The sequence below is a fragment of the Orycteropus afer genome, unplaced genomic scaffold (assembly GCF_000298275.1).
Source record: "Orycteropus afer afer isolate SDZICR_OR568_19922 unplaced genomic scaffold, OryAfe1.0 scaffold00166, whole genome shotgun sequence".
NCBI classification, from domain to species: domain Eukaryota; kingdom Metazoa; phylum Chordata; class Mammalia; order Tubulidentata; family Orycteropodidae; genus Orycteropus; species Orycteropus afer.
In genome coordinates, this window is record NW_006921753.1 from 237,307 (window position 1) to 243,525 (window position 6,219).

Below are 6,219 nucleotides of genomic sequence, written 5' to 3' on the forward strand. Positions count from 1 at the left end.
TTCATCAATGCAGTAAGGTCATGGTCCATGAGAAAATCCCCTTCCAGGACTGAAAGTTAAAGGAAGCCAGTCAGTAGTAGGTTTGTATTCTGTTCACTTGTGACCACCTGGGTCCAGTTGAGTGGAAATGAGGGATATGCAGCAAAGAAGAAACAGGCTGAGTTTGGTATTCTTTGACCTAGGCCACGGAGGCTGGGAATGAGAGGAAGGGCTGGCTGGTCTGAAATGCAAGGAGTTGTGAGCCTACAGGCATTGAAATAGTCTCTGTGGACTGAGGATATAAGAGAAGGTGCTGGCTGGTTTGAAGTGAAGGGAAGAGTGTGACTCCCAAACTTGGCAGCTGGTACCCATGACGTAGCTGGGATGGCTAGGGCTGAGCTGACCAGAACCTGACCAAATGAAGAGAAAGATGTTTGGCAATGAGCTAGTGTTAAGTTGCTGCAATTTGATGGCTTGTGCTAGGCTGGTCTTTGCTTGTTTATGGATGCAGATGCCCAAAGTTGCCAAGCAGAACAGAAGATTCTTCAGTGAGAAAAGAACATGCATGTCTCCTCAGAGTACTGGTTTGATAGGGATGGGCAAATTAAAAATTGGCTATCTAAAATGGGGGAAGATAAAGGCATAAAGTGGCTGGCTTACACACTTTCATGGGTGTGGTTATTCTTAAACTGATGGTGAAGAGGATGTTAATTTTTAAAGTATAAAAGGGATAATGGCTAGAAAAGCCAGGTAGTGGCCTGTGGTGTAGTAAATTACACAGTGTGGCTTTTCTAGCCATAAGTCTTTGTAAACTCCATGGTGGAATTTGCTGTGAGCAACTGAGTAACTCCTGATTGTTAAAGTTATCCACCTGGGGTATTTCTGTTTGGAGCAGCATGAAGTACTTTTCTGGGAAGTTCACTCCTTCTCAGGTGTATAGAATTCTGATGTTGGGCTTGGTTAATTTGGTTACTCTGCCAGGCTAAAAGGAGCCCTCCTAGAGGCAGAAGGAGTTTCTCACTCCCAGCTGGGAGACACAAGAGACACGCATTACTGAGAGAGAGGTATGAGAGACACACTGCTGGGAGACAGATGCAAGAGACACACACTGCCAGGAGAGACACACAAGAGATGCATTGCTGGGAGAGAGACACCAAGAGACATGCACTGCTGGGAGAGAGACTGAGAGACTGTCGGCTGAGAGATGGTGAGCTGAGAGACACTTAGCATCTTCCTGAATTTAAATTGTAGCCTGTTGCTTCTCTAATAAACCTCATAATTCATGAGCTCTGTGTGGCCACTGCAGCAAATTATTGAGCCCAGCAAAGAGGTGGTGGGTGCTGTAGGAGGAATGGTTGGTGTCAGAGTTGGTGAAAGGGCTAGAGGGATGCAGCATGTCTGGCCTCGCAGGGATAAGTCTTGGGCTACTGATGGTGATTCTGTCTTTGTCTTGTGGGGTTAGAGGAGGTCAGGAGAGGCAGCCTCCTTGCCCCTTTAGCACATAGGATGACTATACCCAATTTATTTGTCTATTTAAGCTGCTATAAACATCCTTGTGTATATCTTTGTGTACATACATGCACAAATTCCTTACACTTTTTAAGAAAGCCTTTTCTTTCTTGTTTTCTATAGTTAAGGCCAGTATGTGTAGTAGTTAGGGAAATGAATTGTGAATAAGAGTGCTTTAATGCATATCTTAGCTCTGGGGAAGTTATTATATTGAACACTAAATTTCACTTTCATCTGTAGATAATAAGAGCAAAGAAAAGGTATATATTAATAGTGTTCTTAAGAATAAATACATTTATGATAGTTAAGGTTATGTGTCAACTTGGCTGGGCCTGGATTTGAGTGGTTGGGCAGCTGGTTGTAGTTCTTCCCCATGATGAAACTAGCAATAAACTCCATGGTGGAACCTGCCATGAGTAGCTGAGTAGCTGCTTTAGGGATGTGGTCTGCTTCCAGTATATAAGCAGAAGCTTTGGGAATGTCTGCAGCTTTTTGGCACATTTGGACCCTGCATGTAGCCGAGTCTTCATATGGCATCGTGCCATGTTTCCTACTGATCTTGGACTGTCTCTCAACTTGAACTAGTGGCCTGCCATGTTGTTTGGTAATATCAGGACTGTGCCATTTTATTTGTCTTCCTTGGGCTTGTTAGCCTCAGCATCAGCAGCTGCCTGAACAGAGAGACATCTCTAGCTCCAGTGGGCCAGGAGCAAGAGGCAGAGCTAAAGACCAAGGTCAAAGGCCTTTCACTCAGCCCCTAGAGCTTGGCACTTTGAACTCAGACTAGCCTCTAAAACTGTAAGAGGATAAACTCCTGTTTGTTAAAGCCATCCATCTGTGATATTTCTGTTAGAGTGGCATGAAGTAACCAAAACAACATTATTAAATGCAAGTTATGTACCAAAATCCAGAGCACAAAGCAAGAATTCTAAAAAATTAACTGTTGTCTTCCCTCATGCTATATAATAATGACATTACCGTGGCTTTTAGTCTACATTTTCATGTTTCTCATTTAATTGATTTGTTAGCTTAATATAAAAGCAAAATAAACAGTTATTGACTGAGAGGTTGGATTGGGGGCACTATTCCTTAATCTGTTAGTTATGTTTACTTCTCTTTCTTTCTGCAGGTGGCAGATGGTGTGTAGTCCATGGCAGAATTCTCCCTGCAGAAACAGAGGGTTGGGTTCGCCTGCAGTTCCATGCAGGTCAAGTCTGGGTGCCAGACACTCCCAAGAGCATGATCTCTCTCTTTCTGTTACCGGCTTGCATTTTCCCATCCCCAGACCTAGAAGATAATATGTTGTGTCCTGAATGTGCTAAGAGGTAACCCTGAAATGTCTTTCTAAGCATAACACATAGAAAAATAGATGTCCAGGTGGGTATCTGACATACATAAATAATTTAGTAAAGAAATACATTTAGTAAAGGAATTTAGTAAGGGAAACATGCCCTTCTTAAATTAGCCATGTAGATGAGACAAGAAATAGGAAGTGAAAAGATCTTGGTAGAGGATTGAAACTCAGACATACTTATGGTTAGTCTCAGGGTGTTATAAACAGTTCATGTCCAGTGCTTGACTGTTAACCAGAAGGTTGAGAAGTTTGAGTCTACCCAGAGGCACTTCAAAAGAAAGACCTAATGTTCTACTTCAAATAATTAGTCATTGAAAAACCCTACTGGAGGACAGTTCTACTCTGACACACATGAGTCCACCATGAAACAGAATCGACTCAGCAACCATTGGTACTGGTATATATGTGGTTACTTCTTAGCAGTCTTAAAGAATCTTAACATATTAGGACCTTAGCTCTACCTCAATTTTAGAGAAACCTGTTTTAGTTTCTTAGTGCTCCTGTAAAAGAAGTCCTAAAAGTGGGTGATGTTAACAAACAGAAATGCATTCTCATAGTTTGTTGTTGTTGTTTTTAGGTGCCGTTAAGTTGGCTCCAACTTATAAAGACCCTATAGGTACAACAGAACGAAACACTGCCTGTTCTTGAACCATCCTCACAATCTTAGCTGTGCTTGAGTCCATTGTTGCAACCACTAAGTTAATCGATCTCATTGTGGGTCTTCCTCTTTTTTGCTAACCAGGCATGATCTCCTTCTCTAGGGACTGGTTCATTCTGACATGATCAAAACATGTGAGACAAAGTCTGGCCATTCTCACTTCTAAGGAGCAATCTGGCTGAACATCTTCCAGGACAGATTCATTGGTTCTTCTGGCAGTCTGTGGTATTTTCAGTATTCTTTGCCAACATAATAATTCAATCATTCTTCTTCAGTCTTCCTTATTCATTGTCCAGCTTTCACATGAGACTATTGAAAATACCATGGCTTGGTTAGGTGTACCCTAGTCTTCAAAGTGACATCTTTGCTCTTTTATCACTTTAAAGAGGTCTTTTGCAGCACATCTGCCCAGTTCAATATGTCTTCTGATTTCTTGATGGCTGTTTGCATGAGTGTTGATTGTGGATCCAAGTAAAATGAATTCTCTGACAACTTCAGTCTTTTCTCCATTTATCATGATGCCACTTATTGGTCCAGTTATGAGCATTTTAATTTTTGTTGAGGTCTGATCCATAGTGAAGGCTGTAGTTTTTTATATTTGTCAGTAAATGCTTCAAGTCATCTTTGTTTTCAGAAAGCTAGATTGTGATCTGGATATTGCAGGTTGTTAATGTTGCTCCAGTCTTGATGTGGCATCTTCTCCATGTTGCCCAGCTTCCTAGATTATTTGCTTAGCCTACAGATTGAATAAGTGTGGTGAAAGGTTACAACCCTGACACATTCCTTTCCTAATTTCAAACTGCACAGCATCCCTTGTTCTGTTCAAATGACTGCCTCTTGGTCTATGTATAGGTTCCTCACGAGCACAATTACGTGTTCTGGAATTCACATTCTTCATAATGTTATCCATAATTTGCTATGATGCACAAAGTTGAAGCCTTTACAAAAGCTGTAAAACACAGGTGATCATCTTTCTAGTATTCTTTGCTTTCAGCCAACATCTATCTGATGGCTCATGGTTTAGGAGGCCAGAAGTCCGAATTCAGGGCAATGGCGCTAGGGGAAAGCTCCTTCTGTCTGCTCTGGGGAAAAATCCTTGTTTCAGCTTCTTTAGTCTAGCATTCCCTGGAGATTACTTTACCCTATTTGTGCTTGCTCACTGTGTTTACTTTGTTCTTTTTACATCTTAAAAGTTATGAGGTTTAAGACACACCTTGCACTGAGTTGGCCTCATTATCATAACAAGGAAAACCCTATTCCCACATGGGATTTCATTCACAGGCATAAGGATTAATATTCCAATATATATTTTGGGAGGATGCAGTTCAATCCATAACACCTATGTTAAAGGGAAAGAAAAAAGCTAAACAAACAAAAACCATATTAAAAATTCTTACTATATGTCAGATACCCACCTGGGGATACAAAGATTAGTAAGATAAAATCTGCGCAACATGCCTAAATGGAAATAAGTAAGAGATGCTATGAAAACATATGTCAAGCACCTATATTGGAGTAGCTTAGGGAAAATTTAGAGGAGATTACATGAACTAAAGAAGAGTTTACGAGTTGGAAAAGTAATCATTTTTGTATATCAGTAGTGGGAACAGCCCATGCATGTGGAAATGAAAGGTTTACCATATTTAGAAACCGCAGATAGGTCAGTATGATTGATGCTTATATTGAGAAATAAGTTTCAGGAGAAGAGAAGCAGATCATGAAGGGTTTTATACCTATGGCAAAGGTCTCAGATATTATCCTGTAGGTCATTATTTTTCTGTCACTTTTGGGACACTTTTTGAGAATATAATGATAACCATGTACTCTCTTCTCAGAAAAGTATACACTGGGCATAAATACTTACACTGTGTTGGATTTCATATAAACTATGAGTCCTTGGGTAGTGAAAACAGTTAAGTGCTCAACTGCTAGCTGAAATGTTGGCAGTCAAACCTATCCAGAGGTGCATTGAAGACACAGGCCTGGCAATCTACTTCCAAAAGGTCACAGTCTTGAAAACCTTATGGAGCAGTTCTACTCTGCACAAAATGGGGTTACCATGAATCCACATTGATTGGATGGCAACTGACAACAACAACAACACAGAACTCCTATTGTCCATTCACGAGTACTAAATTCAGCTTAGGTGAGGAAGTTGGCTGGAAAGTGTGAGAAAGACATGGAGGTAGAGTATTAAAGTTTTATTGTAGAAAGTAAACTGAAATTTTGCAACAGACCAGATTAGGGAGTAGATGAGAGATTATTATAATTCAGGAAAGATAACAAAAAATTTAAAGAGGAATGGAATAAATTCAAGAGATGAGGGAGTAAAGGAAGCATAATACTGTCTTAGAAGGTAGAAGAGGGGAAGAATATGTGATACTTGGTACATACTCAGACATAGATCATGAGGTCTGAGAAAAGTATATTGTTATGTTATTGTTAACAACAATACTTTTAGATTAGAGATAAACAACTTTTGGGAATCATTACCATATAAACTGAGTAAGAAAAAAGGCTGTGGACAGAACTCTAAATTGAATCAGAAGAGGTGGGCAATGGAGACAGCAAAAGTATAGTTAGATGTGAGCTTCTATTAAGGGTGATGGAAAAATCTGGAAACATAACTGTGATTGTTGAACAACATGATAATCATTATTAATGTCATTGAACTGTACATGTAAAAAGTATTGAAATGGTAAATATATATATATATATA

General features: G+C 40.0%; 1 protein-coding gene across 1 annotated transcript in view; it reads left to right on the top strand.

Moving 5' to 3' along the window:
- DPPA2 (developmental pluripotency associated 2) overlaps positions 1 to 6,219 on the top strand; it is a 70,398-nt gene that overhangs the window by 62,234 nt on the left and 1,945 nt on the right. The window lies entirely within an intron of this gene.